This window comes from Microtus pennsylvanicus, chromosome 8 (assembly GCF_037038515.1).
Source record: "Microtus pennsylvanicus isolate mMicPen1 chromosome 8, mMicPen1.hap1, whole genome shotgun sequence".
Lineage (NCBI taxonomy): Eukaryota > Metazoa > Chordata > Mammalia > Rodentia > Cricetidae > Microtus > Microtus pennsylvanicus.
The window spans coordinates 52,638,792-52,658,587 of NC_134586.1; the positions used below are offsets into that span (position 1 = coordinate 52,638,792).

A 19,796-nucleotide genomic window follows, 5' to 3' on the forward strand; every position below is an offset into this window, starting at 1 on the left:
GATATCTGACCAGGCTGCCCTGTCAGATCTCTCTCCCCCATATTCAAATGTTTTGCTATCTTTTGGCTTTCATCCTCTCAGTCCATTTTTTTCTCATCATTCTCCATCTCAGAGTTTTAGATTCCTTGTCTCTTGTCCATACATTAGATACTTTAGTATTTATTTATTTGATTTTTCGAGACAGGCTTTCTCAGTGTAGACCCAGCTGTCCTGGAACTCACTTTGTAGACCAGGTGGGCCTCCGATTCACAGAGATCAGCCTGCCTCTACCTCCTGAATTCTGGGACTAAAGGAATGCTGAGATTAAAGGTGGGCACCACCAGACTAGTTTTAACTTGACAGTCCCTTGCATACGACTCTGGAGCTATGGGGATGCAGGTGATGGGTGGTACCTTCTTTTGTAGTCAAAGGCATACTCTGGTGCTACCCGTGTTTTCCTCAACTGCCAACAGAAAATATCTACTCTCTGGAGTGAGTTCTAAGGCTCTAAGGAATGTTTTCCACTCACCACACAGAATAAGGACACTGAACTCGGAATAGGCCTGCGATCAAACGTCTGAGCTGGAGGGGTAAGGAGATGACTGGTACAGAGCTGCTTGCACAAGCGTGAGGACCTGAGATCCCAGCTCTCTTCCCAAAAGCCAGGTGCAGCAGCAGCACCTTTCGTCCTAGTGCTGGGGAGGCGGAGGCAGGAGCATCTCAAGGGGCTTGCTGTCCAGCTAGTCCAGCTCAGCTGGTGAGCTTCAGGCTCAGTGGTAGACCCTGCCTCAAAAATTAAACTATAGAAATGACTGACGATACACTCTCACCACACACACACACACACACCAAGAAACGAAAAAGTAAGTTTGAATACGAGTCGATAATCCTCAAAGAACATGATTCTAAATGAGAGTCTACCTTTAGTTTTTTTTTTTTTTGAGTCAGCTACTTGAAGGGGAATCCTTCAAATTCTCATTTTCCACTTCTCCATCATCTTTAACTCCAAGAAATAACTGTTGCAAATATAAGAATTATGTGTGTGAAATTTCTTTCAAAGTTAGGAGAAAGGCCAAGGGGACTTGGGAGGCATCTGTCCCTGTTCCTGAGAGTCACCCACCTTTCCTTACCATACCTCCAAGCTCTGGCCCATCTGTCCACTCAGCTGCCAGTCCTTAGCAAATGGGGCAACCCGATTTCCCGCCTTTCCTTGGCCAAGGGCTCCCTAGGACCAATCGGGTGATGGGGACTTGACATGTCCTGGTAGGGGAGCTAGCTGGGTCCCGCCCCCTCCCGCCCCCTTCACAGGTGCAGCCCTAATCCCCCCTGGCCTAGATATCCGGCAGCCTCTAAGAACCCGGGCTCTGTGATGTAATGCGCTTTTTTCACACTCCCGGCTTAAATACAGATGGAAATTGTTGTCATGTGTTAGAAATGTCGCCAGTGATATAAAAGGCGCAAGCTTGAGCATCCTCTCTCCCTTCTCGCATATCAGCTGCTCCTCCAGCCAGAGTCTGTGCCCTGGAAAACCCACTCGGTGGTCAGGTGGCAGAGGAGCCCCCCAGATAGCTTAGGAAAGGGTTCAGATCCCACTCCCCACCCCCGCCTCTCCTTACAGCCGCTGCGGAGCCGAGGACCAGCGTGGTGGGAGGCTCTTTCAGGCGCACAAAAGGAAGGATTAATCTTGGCGATTGGCTGGGCTTTTGCAGGCAAGTACAAGTCCACGATCTCCTCCTGGCCGCCCCCTGCCCACCTCTGGATTCGAACGCTCGGCCACTGGAGGAAGACTGGGATCAGCTAGGCGGCGACCGGGGTGCCTACCACCGGAGGTTTGCACTTGGGTTGTGGGAACATCCATGGAGGTGAAGATGCCATGTGTGGTGTGTGGACCAGGGAGGAGGGGAGGCAGTGGGCCAGCTTGGGAGGGCCAGATGGCTGAGGCTGCGTTTTAATTCAACGGCAGGCAGGCCCCGTTTGGCTGGGCAGGGTGGGAGGAGAAGCAGGGAAGAAAAAAAAAAATCAGAGGTCAGTGGGTAGGGAGAGGCTGGGCTCCCTAGCAGATGCCTGACGAACAATGGGGCTTTTGAAGGGGATGCTGGAGGAAGTGTGGCGTGCGCTTTGTATTGCCTCCTCCGCATTGCAGGTTGGAATCGGGCAGCTAAATTTTAATGAAGTGCATTCCAAAGTGTGCTAGTCAGCCTGGGCTTGGGGAACCAGAGCGAGGGGCGGCCCCCAGGCTTTGCTGAATGGGGGACTAGGGGCGGGAGGGGGAGGGGGGCCGCCGAAATGAGTTCCTGATGGATGGTAAAGGAGCAGATGAAAGCCTGCTCAGTGTGGAGGGCAGGGGAAGGGGAGGGGGTTCAGCCGTAGGCCCCGTGCATATTAATAGGCTCCAGCAGGTGTTGGTAAATGCGTGTTGCAGCATTGTTCCGGCGCCCGGGCTGGAGTAGGCGGGGAGACCGAGAGCTGCTTCTCCTGGCGGTAGTAGGCAAATGCCTTTGCACTTTGGAAGAGCTTTGCTAGCTCTCAAGAAAATAAAGAAGGAAAGGACCACCATCCCCTCTCTCCTTTCCCCCAGTTTTAAAAGGAGGAATGTACATGCAGAAGGTTTTTTAAGTTTGCTTCCTGGAAATTAACATGTGTTTGTGAGAGCACTGTCTTATCTAGGTAAGGTATGCTTGTCTGTGGGCATCAGGAAACAGGATTCCGGAGTCTGGCTTGTGAGTGCTTGGGACCTGAAAGGCTGCTCTCCCTAGCTGGTTCTTAATGAGCCAATCCTGGAAGGCTGGGATCTTTATTTTTTAAAGAGGCAGGAGGGTGTACCTTCCTTCTCAGCCCCGAATCTGTCCGACCTGAGTACCAAGGGGGCAGTGAAGTGTGCAAGGAAGCTGTCTCAGCCACAGAGTTGGCCTTCCACACAAAGGGCGTGGATTTGTGTCTGAACTAAATGGTTTGAGGGTATGCCTTGTTTATTTGTAAGGATTAGGAATAGGCCCCTTTCTCTTGCCAAGAGTTGCCTATGCCTAGAGCCCTATCCATTGAGAATCATTTAGGAGGCTTTTTAGTTGGGACTGTGCACTGGTCAAATAACCCTTGCTGGTTTTGTTGTTTGCTTGCGTGCTTGTTTTTACTACTCTTGACTAGAACCTATTCAGTGTTTTCAAAAGGTTCAGACATATTCATTGGAGGCTCAGATGAAAACTGGAAGCATTTGCAGGGGAAGGGGCGTGTGACGTGTGACTCCTATGTTGAAAATATTTAACTGGTTTTATATGTAACTATGTACATTTTAACACGGACTAACATTGACTTTTGGGGTTCTGGGAAAAATGGTTTTGTTGAGAAAAGGTTACATTTTTTTTTTCATCTATAAGGCTAGTTCCTCGTGAAAACTGGTGTTTTACCAGAACTTTGGAATTCTCCATTGGTCAGATGTATGTTCGGATCCTTTTCATGACTGAGCTTGCACAGTACCTGGTCGATAAGGTCTAGCGCACACTTGCCTAAGAATTTTAGTGCTGTTGAAAGCTCGAACAGATTGATGGTGTCAACACTATGTTGAGGCCTCCATTTCTCAGCTGAGCAAACAGAAACAGTCTGCCTTTGCCCCTGGCTGCTTTTCTGCTTTGGGGAGGAGGATGGGGTAGAAGGAAGGGATTGCTGTTAGGACCCATCTCTGACCACCTCCCACTCCCATTGTACCCCACCCCCAGAATGTTGGAACATTCCTGTTTTGCTTCCCTCTCTAGTTTCTCAGGCTACAAATTTCAAGTTGTGTTTCTATGGCAATGCCTTGAAGAAAATGTTTGATATTGTATCTGACTCTCCTGTGTTTTCACTATAGAGGAGGAATTGACCTATTATTTTATCTTTGTTTCTTTCACTAAACTTAGACTTGCTTGTCCTTGCTGAGCAGAAAGCAGGGGCAATTGTGTTTGTTACAGAAGTTTTCCCAAAAAGACTAGAGCATCCGTGTGTGAGTGACCCAGGGCGTGTCCCAGTGGAGCAACCATCCACTGGATTTATTCCACACTGAGACTTCCTGTGATACACAGGTATAGATGGGCCACTGTGATATATAAGATAACAGTCCATGAGTTATTGGTACCCAAAAAAGTCATGGCTGGAGCTGATGTGCAGCCAGGGCATTTCCCAGTAGTGCATTCTACCTCACTCTCTCCTGTGTCTAGAAGAAAGAATAAAGGCGAGGGAGAAAGAAGAAAACCTTTACATTTACAAAGAAGTCAAACATGGATTGACTAGTAGCAGTTACTAAAATGAATGAGTAAGCAAGCAAATAATAAATAAAATGTTGTCATTTCTCTTTGCCCCTAGGCAAGTGTCTTTAAAGCAGTTAAGTTGACAGCAACTGAGATTTCATGATCTGTATGTACCACTAAGTATGTAGTTCAACGTGTTTCTCCAATTTTGGCTTATTAGACTTTCTATAGGAATAGAATGTGCGGAGACTTAGGCCTAAATGTAAGAGTTTCTCTAGTTAATAATGACTATAGAGGTGCAAATATCAGAAAAGGCAGAATCAAAGGCAACTCTCCATTCAAATATTTTTTTCTTTGCTATTGTATTTTTCTGGCAAAATCCAGTTCCTTTGGTAATCCATTATTCTCCCAGCATGTTTATTTTCTTGTTTTTTTAAAAAAATGTTTCTAATGTTGATAATCAGACCCCAAATATTTAAATGTAAGCACATCCCTCGCAGTCATACTGACACCCTCTGGCACCAGACAAACTGTCAGAGCATTTTTGAGAAGTTGGTGGAAAGAAAAGGCAGCACTGTCAGCCATTGATGTGGGAACTCTGCAGATGCCCATGTGACAGACGGCAGGTCGTCTCTTGTTGGCTTTCCATCTTCTGAAGTGCTAGGGACAGTGGCTCCAAAGACCTTGTTCTTGATCCCCAGGTCTTCTGGAGAAGTTTCTGCCATTGTTGGCCCCCAACACATCTCTACAGCTTGTCAGAGAGGCTCACAACCGGGGATTATGGCTGAGCATTGCCTCCTGAGCACTGCCGCGTGTTGTTTCTCTTTGGTAACCTTTCGTCCTCTCGTCTTTTACTTATAAAAAGGGCTCTTCCATTTGTCCTGAGAGTTTAGTGTGCTGATGACTGATGCCATGGGGATACTCCGTTTGGTTTGGTGTATTCCCCTTCTGCACATCTTGGGCTCTGGTTGCTCATTTTGATTCTTTCTTCCAAGGAGATTGGCATCTTTGAAGTTTCAACAGACGTCAGATTGAGGCATAAAATCAATGGGAAAATGTTGTTTGACATTTGCTGTGATGTTTGAAAGAGTCCAAACATGAGAGTAAAGAGAGACCCCAGGCTTGAAAATGACCCGCTAACTTCAAACCTCTTCGATATTTGCCGTTATATGGCCTGAAAGGAAAAGAAATAAATCCTAAGGCATAGACTTCTTTTCTTTGTGATAAACATACTTGTTTATGGAGCCTTTTGCCATTTTCCTTTCTGGATCCCGGTTCTAAGTGCCATGCCTAGTACATAATACATATTGAGTGAATGACTACTTGACTGAGTGGATGCACCAGGAACCCCGGGCAGTCATTTAAAGTTTGGTCTGAGTGCTAGAGTGCTCTTGCTTCTGCCAATACCTGAAGAAATCATTTCAAAAATAGAGAAAGGAGGGACAGGTCCCCCACATTTAAAGATGCATGTTCTCTTCTGCAAACTAGATAGTTTTCCCATATGCCATAGGAAATAAAGCACTTAGCGTTCTGCTCACTGTTTAATTGATCTTCAGGGTGATGCTGAATTATTGTGTGGGGTGTATTTCTGTTCCATGGTAAAGATTAGATCCATGTGAATCTGCAAATTTGACAACAGCTATATGAAATAACTTGCCGAAAAGCAGTAAGTGCCATAATTTTCTAATTAATTGTAGAGCAATGCCAAAGAGTGTTGCTTTAAAAATACTAAATATAGGTAGGGCCCGAAAGGGAGGCGGTCTGCAAACATTTGGCTCTTTCTAATGATGCTTAACACCTGGGTTTATGGAAGCTTTACTACTTTTCTTTATGGCTTTTTGGACCCTTATGTCATTATTGACGTTTCTGTTTAGTGGTAAAGTTACTACCCGGAAGTAGCACACATGTGTGTGCCTACTCTGTGCCTTGAATACCGAGGCCTGTAGTATAATAAGAGACGTAGACTAGACTTGAGCTTCTGAAGCTTGAGTTAGAACCCATGTTGACTTAGTCCAATCAAGGTAGAGAGAGGAGGATGAGGTAGAAATGATTATTGTAAGTAAATACTTTGTGTGAAATTTATTCCTAAAAGCTATAGTGTGATCAAAACAAAAGTTGACTTGATTGTTTATAAATGAGGTCAGTCACGTCACAAAGATAAATATAATATTTAATTTCAGTTGACCTCAGTCTCATACCGCAGAAGGTGTGTGTGTATGCCCGCTCTCAATTTTCTCCATTAGTATATGCATAAGCAGCCTCTATTCCTGTTTAATCAGTACTACTGTTTTCCACCTGAAATTGACTTCTTAATTAATTAAAGTATCATTGCCAAAATTTTGGTAGCAAATGCCCCGTGTCTAGGGCAGAGTGGTATAATGCTTTTAATTTTCATTTTGATGCTGGGACTTTGGGTTGCCTCCCTTATCCCTCCCATATTGATATACAATAACTAGCCCAGCACACGAGTTCCGCTTGGCTTTTCTTGTTACATCAATCACATCTGGGCAACTTTCCATGTCAGTACACGTTTGCCTACTTCCTGCTCTCTAGTCATTATTGAAATCTGGGTTTTTAGGCTGCTTCATGCTTGAGCTAGCTCATTTAGTCATAAGATACATTGAAACATTCAACAAATAGTAATTTTGCAAGATTTCTGTTCTGAGAACCATTGGGATGCTTGGGATTTACAATCAAGTTCAAGGATGAAGGTCCAGCATGGGGTCTGTGTTACAATCGGGGGGGGGGGGGGTTGGCAAGAGTCGGTTATTTAGTGTACAAAATGGTGCAGATGTGGTGGGGGGGAGGAGCAGAGGAGAGGAGGAAGTCCAGGAACATGGGGATTGGGTGTGTTGCAGTTTCAAAGAGGGTCTTTAAGGTGTCAGGTTAGACCCCACAGGGAAGAAAACATAAACGTTGACAGCGTGAGGGAAGGAGCTATGTCTGGTGATGGGCTGTCCAGGATAGACACCACAGCAGGAATGCTAACTGCACTCTCAGAGAAACAGCAGGAAGATGAGAATGGCCGGAGAAGAGAAGGTGGGGAGAACTGTGGAAAGCAGCATTTCAGGGCCCAACCATACTACACAAAATGAATCGTGCCATTGTAGGGGCCTGAGGAGAATGCAGACTACTCTAGGCAGTGTGCTGAGATGTCTGGAGGAGTGGAAGAGCGCAGCTGGGAAGCTCGGAGGAGAGATGCGCTGAAGCCATGGATGTTTTTTTGGTGAGGGTGAGAAGGGATGAAGAGTGACTCCGAGTTTATTTTTATATTTTTTATTTTTGGTTTTTTTAAACAGGATTTTTCTGTGTAGTCTTGGGTGTTCTGTGTAGACTGGGCTGGCCTTGAACTTGAACTTGGAGATCCACCTGCCTCTGCCTCCCCAGTGCTAGGATTAAAGGTGTGCATCACCTCTGCCTAGCTTTATTTTTTAAGGGTAGTTGTTTGGGTTTGATCGTTTGTTTGGGTTTGTTTGGTTTTTAGCTTGAATATATGAGGAAGCTGAGAAAGTGACATCTCATGTCTTAAGTCAGGAGTTTAGCTAGGACTTAGTGAATGAGAAATGTCTTATTAGACAAAACATGGGTTCTCAGGGGTTTATGATCTGGAGTTATGGGAACCTCCATTATGCCATGAGTTAGGCTGTCATTAGTTAGGTCACTCCTATGACAACACTGTTAGAGCCGTAACTTTGTACATACTTGGAACTTTCTGGAGGTTCGACTTCTGAGGTGTCTGCCATCGCTGGGTGAAAAGGGTATGTATTTTCTATGCGTGTGTGCATTTGTGTATGTGTGTTCATGAGGATGCATGTGTTCAGGTCCACATGCATGCACATGAAAGGTGTATGTGGAGGTCCATGGGCAACCTCTGGTGTCATTCTCAGAATTCTGTCTACCTCCTTGGGACAGGGTTTTTCATTGGCCTGAAACTTAACAATTAGGGTAGACCGACTGGCCAGCGAGCTCCAGAAATCCACTTGTCTCTGCTTGCCCAGCACTGAGATTACAAGCCTGGCATTTTTATGCGGGTTCTGTAGATCCAACTCAAATCTTTGTGCTTGCAAAGTGAGCGCTTCCTAGCTGAGCCATTCCTCTAGCCTTAGAGAATGCGTGTTTTAGGATTAGAAACACCTTTACAAAGGAATCTCGTAATGCACCTTCTTGTCAGCGTGTGCAAGTTTTCATTTCCTTTCACCTTCCTTCGAACTGTATCAGTCTTTAAAAGTTGCACAGGTTGATAGAAGAAATGGTGGGTACAAATATGGCCTCCCTACATACATATTTATAAGAAATAAAGGTTTTTACCCAGGCCTCTCATGTCCTCAGCCTCAGAGGTTTGTGTCCTGGTCCTGGAAGATGTAAGAATTTGCACCCCTCTGTGAGAGTTTGCCTACCATGGGCATAGTGGTAGCGTGGGCCATATTTAGCAGGACAAACTAATTGCCTGAGGACTTAGCTTTCTGCAGGAGGCTGTAACATACTCAGCATTGTTCAAGCAGCTAATTAAAGACTGATGGGGAGGCAGCCAAGTAGCAGTTTTAAAGTACATCTCCTGTAAAAGGGGAAATTTTAAATTATGCCCTTATATCATCTTCAGAAAGAACAGTGCATTCCTGCATGTGGACAGGTTTTAGTACTTAATGTGAAATTAAAAGTAGTTGGCACAGCCATGGTAAAGTAAGTGCCCAGTGAATTCAAATTTCTTTAAAAATTATACAAGGTTGATTGAGGACTTTTTTTCTTAATTAATGAGGCAAATACTCAATATCTCTCAGCTACAAGGAAGATAGTGGACTAGGGCATGGGAGACAAAGTTGCATGAAGTGTGGCCTTTTCTCTCACTCAGGATCCAGTGGCATTGATGGTAGGAAATGCATCTGGGGGAGATGGCATGCTGTCATATGAACTATGTAAAGGTGTTTGGGGGACAGCGAGTGTAGTTGACATGGCTGGAATTCAGGTCACGGATGGTCTGGTGGCTTTGAGGGGAAGAGGACAGAAAAACAGGACACCTGGAGATCTTGTGCACATCTTGAAGAGCATCTGTATTTCTGCGAAGTCACTCACCGTGGAGCGTGCGTTTATGAGAGTTGTGAGGGACTGTCATGGTAGGGACGTGGTGGCTCTCCTGTGTCCTGCCAGAACATCAGTCTTAGAACTTCTCTTGAGGGCCTTGGGAATCTTGGAGGAATTTTAACTGAAGGAATTCCTTGCTTACATTTTTTGAAAATAACTCTGGCAGCCATCTACGGTAGAGGCTATCTAACTGATTCTTTGGCAAAATATGATCCACTGCTTGCTTCTTCTCACAAATAAAGTTTGTGTTTGTCTGTTTCGTTTTTTTTGTTTGTTTGTTTGTTTTGTTTTTGGATATAGTCTTCATTTGGAATATGGGCTTTTTCTTTTTTTCCCTTCTTTTGTGTAACCATAGGGTATAGTTAGCCTGCCAACCCTGAGCTATTTGCTTGAAGAAAGTTTGTTAACCCTTGATTTAGAGTTTGAAGTTAATGCAGGTACATTTACAAGGAAGTTATGGCTAAAACGAAAGTCCTGAGCCCGATTATTCAGTTAGAAGGACTTAGTGAGTAACAGAATGAGAAATACAAGGAAGAGGAGGAGTAATGACATATTGATTGGTTCTAGGAAGAGTGACCAGGGAAATTGAAAGGTCACAAGGGACATTTAAGTGGAGATGTCCAGCAAAGTGGGAGGTGTTTGAGCCTCTGGCTGTCCTAAGAGGGTATGGGAGATGGTAAGTTGGAGTTTAGTCCTTTTTAGTACATACCACCCAGAAGTGCCTCATTGTTTATCTTCCTTCTGCTTTGCTCCAGAAATGAATCCATCTCTGCCAGGTTTAATCGTGGCTCAAATCTCAGCTTCACACACTTGAGGAAGCCATCCCTGTGTGTGGTGTGTCACTCAGATTCTCACTGCTGTGACAGATAGCTAACTAAACGACAGGCAGGTGAAATGGCTTCCTCTTGCTCATGAGTTCAGAGGTTTCTGCCCACGATCCCCAGCTGGCGAGCCATGGGAAAGCAGAGCATCGGGTGGAAGGACATGGCTGGAGAAAAGCAGCTTCCATCCTAGCAGCCAGGGAGCAGGAAGGGACGCGGGAAAACTAGATCTCTCCAAGGCATGCCCCTGGGACCTGCTTCCACCAGGTTCTACCTCCTCCTTTCCCTCACCTCCCAATAATGTCATATTAATCCATTGATGTATTAGAGCACTCATCATTTAAACACCCCTAAAGATCTACCTCTGAATATTACAGTGGACACAAAACATAGGAGCCTTCTGGTAAGTTCTAGTAAGAATGAGTGAAATTTATGTCCTGGCTGAAGCACACATGAGTAGCCTGTATATACAGGCGGTTCTGTATATATATGGCGGTTCTATTGAACTTGTTCATATTGGATTTTATGGTCTCAGGTGATGAGGACGACTGACCAGGTCTCTTCCTGAAGAGAACACCAGATCTCATTACAGATGGTTGTGAGCCACCATGGGGTTGCTGGGAATTGAACTTAGGACCTTTGGAAGAGCAGGCAGTGCTCTTAACCACTTAGCCATCTCTCCAGCCTAAACCTTAATATGGTACATTATGTAATCTGATCCACCCCAGCTCCAAACCCTTCATGTAGAATCATGGGGAGTTCCTGACTATCTAGATGGCTCTTTACAAGCAAATATTTCTTTCTCTACCTAGAATATTAGTCTAAGGCTGAGTACAGTGTCTCATACATTTTTATGTGACTCTAGGGGCTATCATGCAATCTGTTCAATGTATTAATATTTATTTTGTAGTTACAAAACATGATACTCGAGTAGAGGAAGACAAACATCCTTCTTCTAAAATCTTTCATTGATTTGTTCAACAAAAAATTTGTCTAATGCATTAAATATTATTCAGGCAGTCTGCTATATTCCTGCAGTACGGTGGTTTACAATTCTTGCCCTTAGAGAACTTTTGTTTTAAAGGAAGAAGAGAGATAATACATTACCCGCATGCTTTCATGCTTTTTCAGTTCCTAAGACTATAAAGCATACAACTGTAGAAGGATTTGGGTATTTTAGCCTAATTCTATCGTCTTTAGAGATAGTCCTTGGGTTGCTCCTCTCACTTGTATGCTCTGATCCACTCTGAAGGACACAGGGTACATTGTTTTAATGTCCGCTTGCCATCCTTGGCCCTGCTTGGTGCTGATTTGGAAGACTGTTTTTCTCTGCTTTTATTAATACGTCCTTACCAGACTTACTTTTATTGCAGATGCTCCGCTGTAATGGGGTCAAATTTGGGGAAGAATGCTTCACCCTTAGTCCGTTCTCTTATCTCACATGACACGCTGCTATCTGCATTCTTGAAATGTGACATGGAAAATTAAGGAACACGGAGTTTCTGGCAGTTTCCCATTTTCATCATTACATGAGCTGAAAGCATCAATTTTCATTTCATGCTTTGAATTGCTTGTAATAGGGGTTTTCAGTGAGTCTTTGGTAGGCAGATGAGCCAGCGCTCTGGGACCGTTCAGGAAATAGAATGACTCTGGAGCCCAGGGAGACTCACATGTGTCTGGAGAGGAGAATTCTAGATGTATTCCTCACCCAACCTTAAAGGACAGCTGGTCTTGCCATGTACTGAAGAAGCTGGTTGTTGTGTTACTGTGTATGATGCAAAGCTGTTGGGTGGAACATGCTTTATTTTCTGTGGACAGCGTGAGCATAGTGAGGTACTGAGCACAGTGGTATCTTCTGTGTGATCTCAGAGATCCCTAACCTTAGAGCAGAGGGTCCCCCAGCAGTGGGTTAGGGATGGGACTCCAAGGCAGTGGATGCAGTTATACTTGTGGTTTGACTTCCTTCGTGGTCAGTTTGACTTTATTCGTGGAGAGGTTGCATTTCCTTTCTTTAAAAACATTTTCTTCAAGGCAGCTTTTGTGACTTAAAAGATATGTGGAAAACCTGTGTCTTTTACCCCAGACGCCTCTCTGTGTTGTGTTTCCGTTTTCCAGAACGCAGAATGAAGGTGTTGGAGGGAACTGTGTGCTTGCCAACCAGCAAGAGGGTGTTAAAAAAAAAAAAAGTCTGTTATGTTTCTTGCCAGTTTGAAAATATGTATGTTCCAACATTTGTCATTAAGAAAACTTATGTTAGTTTGAGGTGGTTTTAATTTAGGTGAATTTTAAGTGTGTGCATTTGTGTGTGTGTGCTTGTGTATATGTATGTGTGTGTGCTTCTAAGAAATGCTAAGTTTTTTGGTGTTGTTAAAAACATTGAGTTTTTTTTAAGTGAGTTTAATTCACTTAAAATTGGTGCTGCGTTTTGGCTGTTGCATATAATCTTGGACCTGTTAGCTCATTCAAGGAGAATATTGAAGTCTCCCAAAGAATTCCTTCCTCCCCATCCCTTGGTAGTCAGTATCCTTCCACCCCCAACCATCCATATCTGTTTTTTTGTTACCAGTATTTTTTACTTATCCCAAATACCATCTAAATGGAACCATTTAGAATTAAGCCTCTGAATTCAGCTTCTTTTTCATAATAAAGACTCATTCCTGCTGTTGCTTGCATTATTAGTTCCTTTGTATTGCTGTGTATTGTTCTATTTTATGAATGTACCGCAGTACATCTATCTATTTACCTCCTGAAGGACTATTGAATTGCTCTCACTCAGGGAATTATGAATAATGTCATTCAGGAGGTTCCACAGATAACAAGAGAATAGGCTTAGAATTCCTAGGCAAAGAACCACATGAGTACTCAAATTGGATTTTCACTTCGTTTGAGTAAATGCCTGGCTCACATGGTAAGTCCATGGTTAATGGTAGGAGAAATTTACCCACTTCTACAGTGGCACTTCCTCACTGCGGTGGGCAGTGGAGGACTCTTAGTTGCTGTATGTCTTTTCTAGCATTTGGCTTTTTTGGTTTTGAGACAGGGTCTCACTGTGTAGTCCTGGGTCATCTGAAGCTCATTATGTTGACTAGATTGGCCTGGAACTCATAGAGATCTGCCTGCCTCTGCCACTTAAGTACTGGTATTAAAATCATGCACCACCATGCCTGGCATATTTAGTATGGGTTGAGCCTTCCTCATCAGTAATCCCAGTGCTGAACTCTAATGAGTTTTTAGTGTAATGCTCACACTTAGAAGATGATGTAATTTCATTCTTTTTCAGAGGTTGGGTTTTCAAATGAGAGATATGCCCTGGGTAAAGGTTATACAAATAGTTCAGATCCAAAGGACTGCTAACTCTGAAACAGTCTTGTCTCAACTATAGTAAATAAAAGAATCTCAAGCTACATTGTAAGTTTAAATATTTAGTTATGTGCGCATAGTTTATAATGTTTATTTATTCAGTGTGTGTGTGTGTCTATATGCACATAAGAACTTGACAGTACACGGATGGAGGACAGAGGACATAGGGGATTCGGTTCTCTCCTACCGTTGGGGTGCTGGGATTAAACTCAGGTGGTTATGCTTGGCAGCGAGTGTCTTTACATTTTGAACCATCCTGCCATAGCTTTTAGACTTTCTAACACCATGGTAGTAATTTGTCCTAATTCCAGATCGTTATAGATGCTAAACATGCCCACATGTGCTTATTTGTCACTTATATATCTTGTTTGGTGAGCTGTTTGTATGAATTCTTTATTCACTTAGAAAACTGCATTGTTTACCATCAAGAATTTTAAGGGTATACACAAACTGTCCATCAATCCTATTCATTTAGTAGTTTTTCTGATTTTTTTTTTAAATATCGAGATAGAGCTTAGAAAGATGGCTTAGTGTATACTTTTCTTCCAGAAGACCTGAGTTCAGTTCTCAGCTCCCATGTCAGGCATCTCACAACAGCCTGTAACTGCAGCTTCAGAGTGTGATGTTTTCTTCTGGCCTCCATGAACACCTGTTTGTATGTGCAGACATTCACACAGACATCTATACTCACAAATAAATAAAATATCAAGATGGTTCTCCATGTCTTCCTTCATTTCCTTCCTTCATTCTTGATGGTTTTTTTGTTTAAGTTTTGCTAGGAGTTGGACCTACATGGGCTTACTCTGTCTCTCACCATAAAGATGACCCTTAGCCAACCGTTTCACCTCTAAGAGTCTGCCCCTTCATTTGTACAGTAGTCTTAGTGGCTAATTGCTACTCAATGTTAAGTAGCGTATCATGCGTAGACCCTCACACAAAGGGAATACTTACTGAGCAAATGAGAGAGTATTACTGATTTCTGTGAATTTCTTGTGAGCTTGTCTGCCTTCCTTATAACAGATCTGTGAGCTACCTAAAGGGGAAGTCCCTTGTGACTTCTGCTTACCACTGCAGCTCCAGGGTTTGGCTCATAGCTGGTACGTGGAAGGCGTGAATGATTTGTTGGGTGAATGAAGACCAGAGAATAGTACCGCTAATGTTTACTCAGTAGGTCCATCACAAGTGTGGCTTTTAGGCACTGAACTAAGTTGGTTTTTTTTTTTTTCATTTCCATTTATTTTAGTGCTGGAGTCATTGATGGCTTTTAGCTAACAAATTCAGATTTAATTTTAGGGAGTCTGATGGCAAGATTTGGGGATGTGATGTGTTTGCATACGCCTTCTCTCTGCTTAATGCTTTTCTAAAGGACAAAGCCATAGCCTGCAAACCACCTGTGAGTTTCTCTTTGCTGGGATACAGTATCTGCCAAAAATGTAGTTGGGCATGAATTTTTGACTTCCTAGCTGTGCTGAATGGGCTTCTTGACCAGCTCTCCCAGGGTGTGACCCATTGTTTCTTGCTGTTTTTAGAGAGGGTAGGTACGTAGTGGCTGGTTTAGCTTTCTTGCAGCAATAGCAAGGCTATTAGGGTTCCTTATAACCTGACCTCATTTTTAAGAAATCGCTGACTTTGGCAGGGTCCTGTCAGAGCCTCACCAACTCTAGCGTTGGCCTCCTGAAAAGCATTGTTTCAGATGGTCTCAGCTGAGTCAGCAGTAAGGCAGAACTAGGTCATAATAGCTCATTCTGTAGGCTGAACAATACTTCCAACCAACCTTCCTTTTTACCACTGGAAGGGAGAAAGTTAACTTTAAACTAGCTTGTTTCCTTCTTTTCTTCTCTTCTCTTCTCATCTCTTCTCTTCTCTTCTCTTCTCTTCTCTTCTCTTCTCTTCTCTCTCTCTCTCTCTCTCTCTCTCTCTTTCTTTCTTTCTCAAAGTGTCTTTTGAAGCCCATGGGTACGGGAAGGAGGAAAGGGACTGTCAAGGAGTTCCTGGGATGTGTTAATTATTATGTTTTGTTCCATCTAGCTTTGAGCTTTGCACCACTGTTGCTGTGAAAAGCTCTCCAAATTGACCTGCCTTTCATGCTCTGGTGATCCACTTCACCTTCCGGAAGCCAGGAGAAGCTGGAATCTCGCCTTCAGGGAGAGGTCTTTTCGTGGTCCTTTGAGAGTCTCTTTAGACTCTCAGGTGGTGGATTTTAGCCTATCCTGCATGTATCTTCAGGTCCTTTCCTTAAAACCTTGCTGAGAGCATCCTTCAGGAACTCAGTTCTACAGAAGCCTCATCTTGCTAGAACATTGCTAGCCCTAGGCATGCAAGATGGTTGTTGAATTCTACTGCTTCCTGTTGCCTGTGTTGCTAGTTAATTTGTTGTTAGGTTTGTTGTTGGTATAGCCGTTTGAATACTTTAAAGTCAACATACATTAGTATGTCGTTGCAAGAAATGCCACCGGGAAGAGGAAGCTTAAGGAAACAGTTGCTCTTAGAGACCAGAAAAGCACAAATACTGTTTGCAGTACAGCTCCCGTCCACAGAGCAGCCCATTCCCACTGTCACTTCATGTCATAACTGTGTTCCAAGAAATAGCTGGGGGCTGAGACGAAGGCTGCCCTAAATTAGGAGGAATTTCAAACGCTTCTGAGATAGCTAAAAAGCGTGACTCAGAGAAGAGCAGTAGAATTGGGAAAACAAGTAAATGTGAACTCACATGTACCAGTTAACACATGTGCTCACATTGACCAGGGGCTGTAAGTCCTAAGCCACAGGTAACTGCTGGCATTTCAGATAGGAAACGTCCGGATTGAGGTCTGGTGACAGAATAAGACACATTGTTGAGTTGGAATAGACTAATTGTTCAGTTAATTTATTTGTTTAGCTTGGATTCTTTCTTTTTGTTTGTTTGCTTGTTTTGGTTTTCTTTTTCTTTTTTTTTTTTTTAGCTGTTTGTTTTTTGTTTTTCAAGACTGGGTTTCTCTGTATAATAGCCATGGCTGTCCTGGAACTTGCTTTGTAGACCAGGCTGGCCTCAAAGAGATCCATTCTTTCTAAGATTTTTTAAAATTATGTATGTGTGTAGGCATGTGCCCATGAGTTCAGAACTGGAATTACAGTCAGTTGTGAATATAGATGCTGGGAGCCCAGCCCAAGTCCTCTGCAAGAGTTAACCCTGGAGCCGTCTCTCCACCCTCTTGAATTATTTGTTAATGTTATCTTTGTGTTTTAAAATTATACCTGGGTCCATATTATCTCTCTAAGAGAGAGATTATATAATGCTTGTGTGATATTTGCACCCACAATTTCAAAGTCATAGCCTATGCCAATGTTCACTTTCTGATAGAAGCGTGTCCTTCTTTGGAAAAAACTTGCATCCCTTAAAGCAAACATAAAAGGGGCTTGGGACCAGTCAACCGTGTGCTCGCCATAGATACCTGCTTGTGATGATGGCCTTGGTGTGAGGTTCAGGTGGGAGAAATGAGGTAACAAGGTCAGAATGCAAAGGGAAATCCCAGCAGTTTCCTTGGAAAAGCCTGCTCCTTGCAGAAGTTGTGTTTGACCTGGATCTCACCATGATCAGAATGCTCCGGCATTCTCTTCTATCCACCCCCAGAGCCTGTCTTTGATGTAACGTGTCTAATAGCAGTTCCAAGGGCTCTCACCTGCAGTGAGTGCTGTTGTGCTGTGCTTACAGACACCCACTCCACTCGCTTCCCAAGAGCACTGAGGGAGCTTTCTGTGTATTGTTGTCCACTGTGATGCGTGGACCTGGCCATTAGGAGAAGAACCAACCCAGGCCTGAGTCTCTTCCCTGTGCCTCCTTTCCCCCCCTCCCATCACCAAATCTGTCATGTAGGTTCATAAAGGACCCAGACAAAACCTTCATTCCTTGTCCACAGAGCATGCTCTGTTACCGAATATTCTATTATTGAGTGTGTAGCTGTGTGGGGTGCGCCGTCTAGGTTAGCAGTAGAGCAGTAGAAAACCCCAACTAACTCCTGCTAAGCTTGATTTGAAGAGCAAATAGTATACTCTTGTATGGTTTAAGACACTCAATTGCAATGAATGGCCAACCTACAGAGAATTTGGAAGCTATAGAGGCCAAACCACTTATTTAGCAATCATCACTGTAATCTCGAATCCATGGGGGTGAAGGCTGTGTTTGTGTGCTCAGGTACTCACTGCACCTTCATGAATTCAGTAAATATTTCCTAAACAACCGCCATCTCTGAGTACTTTCTTATGTTCTCGACAAATAGGAGAATGAAAGACAATTGTTCTCTTGAGTTTGAAGTTGATTTAAAAAAAAGTGGGAGGAACAGGCAGAGTGCAACAAGATAAGGGCATTGGGGATGTAGGTGGGAGATGAGTGGCGGTTCTCAACCAGGAAGGTGATTGGATGAGTTGGAACAAGTTTGTTTTCCTTCTAGAAATGAGGGTGTCAGTGAGTTACTCCCAGTTTAGTGAGTAATCAGTACGAAGTCAAAGAGACAGACATATGCCTTACTTTGTTAATAAGGGAAGGCAGTGGGGCTGGGGAAAAGAGGGGTTTGAAGATGAGGTTGATTGGGGAATGTAATCAGAAGGGAATGTCGGCTTTTAAACATTGAGTTTGACTCAGATCTTCTGTAGTCCAGCTCCCTTTTCTGAAAAGGAGTGATACTATGCAGTAGAATTCTAGTGTGCTGGTGTGCAGTGCTGTAAGCTTTAATGAACGCACACAACCCTGTAGCCATCATCCCTGGCAAGATGCTGAGTCCTTGTGTTGAGAGACTCCCATGTGACTTAGCACTTCAGAAGACAACTCAGGAGGCTCTGACTGGCACACTGTAGGAAGGCAAACTTAAGTGATGAAGGCCAGCGTGCAGGTGCATATGGCTGTCAGATGTGGAGGAAGCCAGCAGATCTGAATGTGATCTCAAGGTAAAGTTTGAGGGAGTGTATAGAAGAAAGGAAGGATGGCATGACTTTATCCTCTACACTACAGAAAGGTGGAACAGTTCTCCTTTACTGAGCTGGGGCAGATTGCATTGAGATGTATGCATTCATATTTAGAAATTTTTGTCTCCTTTATAAGAAAAAAAATGTAGAAAGGAAATGAGTGATGTTATGGGGCTTCTTGTCCTATAGGATTCCAGGGTTCTTGGTTAGACCTTTTGTGTGGTGTTGTCTTAGTTCGCTTTGCTATTTGTTCTTTGGTAGAAAATCTTTCTAGGTGGGCGCCGCAGGGTGATCAGCCTTCACGCTGCTTGACTTGCTTAAGAAAGGTGACTTGTGGTAAGGAGAGCTATCTCATTAGGGGTCTTTTTTGTTCCACCAAAGTTGAACTTCAGGGGGCAGCTCCTGAAGTGTTTCACTTTGAATCTTTTCCTCGCTTTTGGCACTGTTAGCTGACAAAGCTCTTGAGGCAGAAGATAACCTGAGAGGATGCTGACATCAAACGGGAATAAAATGCTAGTTGCAGTAGAAAGGGATATAAATACTTTGTATAGACGAGTCCCAAATTAAGTCTAGAATACATTCTGGAATGTCTGAGAGGAGCTATCAGTTGTTTTCTCTGTTGTTCAGTGATACAGAGTTATGCTTCATTAAAGGTATTTTCTCCTTGTGTGTGTGGGGGGGGGTTCTTTGCCAAACATTTTGTCTACCTGCCTGCCTGTCCGTCCATCAGTCTGTCCATCTGTCTGTCTATCTATCTATTTATTTATTTGGGAGCATTTACCCAGCAATAGTCTTTTTGAGACAGGATTTCACTACGTAACCTTGGCTGCCTTGGAACTCTCTGTGTAGATCAGACTGACCTCTAACTCAGAGATTTCCTGTCTCTGCCTCTGGAGTGCATGGATTACAGAGATTGCAGGCTTGTGCCACCACTTCTGGTTGATAGTCATCAGAAGATGTGTGACCATTATAGTTTTATCATAACAAAAAATACATTAATAAAGACTGTAAGTGACTTTGTCAAGTTTGAATACCCATTATTTTTTCATTTTCCATGGCTGGGAATGATATTCAGGGCCTTTCAAACACTCTGTTCCTAAACTACACCCCATCGTTCTTATTTTTTATTAACTAAAAAAAATTAAAATCTAATATTTTATTTCTTGAGAATTTCAGACAGTGTATTATTATAGTCACCTCCTCTCTCAACCCTTCAGAGGTCTACCCTCACCTCACTGCCTACCCAGCTTTGTTTCCTTCTCTGTCTCTGTTTTACATAAGTTAAGTCAGTTCTGTGGTAGCCCACTACTCCTGTGTGTGGTTCCTATCCTGGAAGGCAGGATAGGAATGCATCAGAGGTCACACACTGAGCTGACTGTCTTTCCCCGAAGCTATCACA

General features: G+C 43.5%; 1 protein-coding gene across 37 annotated transcripts in view; it reads left to right on the plus strand.

Moving 5' to 3' along the window:
- Positions 1-19,796, plus strand: part of Magi1 (membrane associated guanylate kinase, WW and PDZ domain containing 1) — a 625,393-nt gene that overhangs the window by 403,299 nt on the left and 202,298 nt on the right. The window contains exon 1 of one of the 37 annotated variants that reach the window (XM_075983434.1): positions 1,260-1,688. The exons of 26 other annotated variants lie outside the window; for them this stretch is intronic. The gene's annotated coding sequence lies outside the window, so the exon portion shown is untranslated. Of the gene's footprint in view, positions 1-1,259; positions 1,809-2,016; positions 2,123-2,431; positions 2,647-19,796 lie in introns of those variants that run through there. 10 more of the 37 variants (XM_075983442.1, XM_075983436.1, XM_075983437.1 and 7 more) reach the window with 10 other exon arrangements.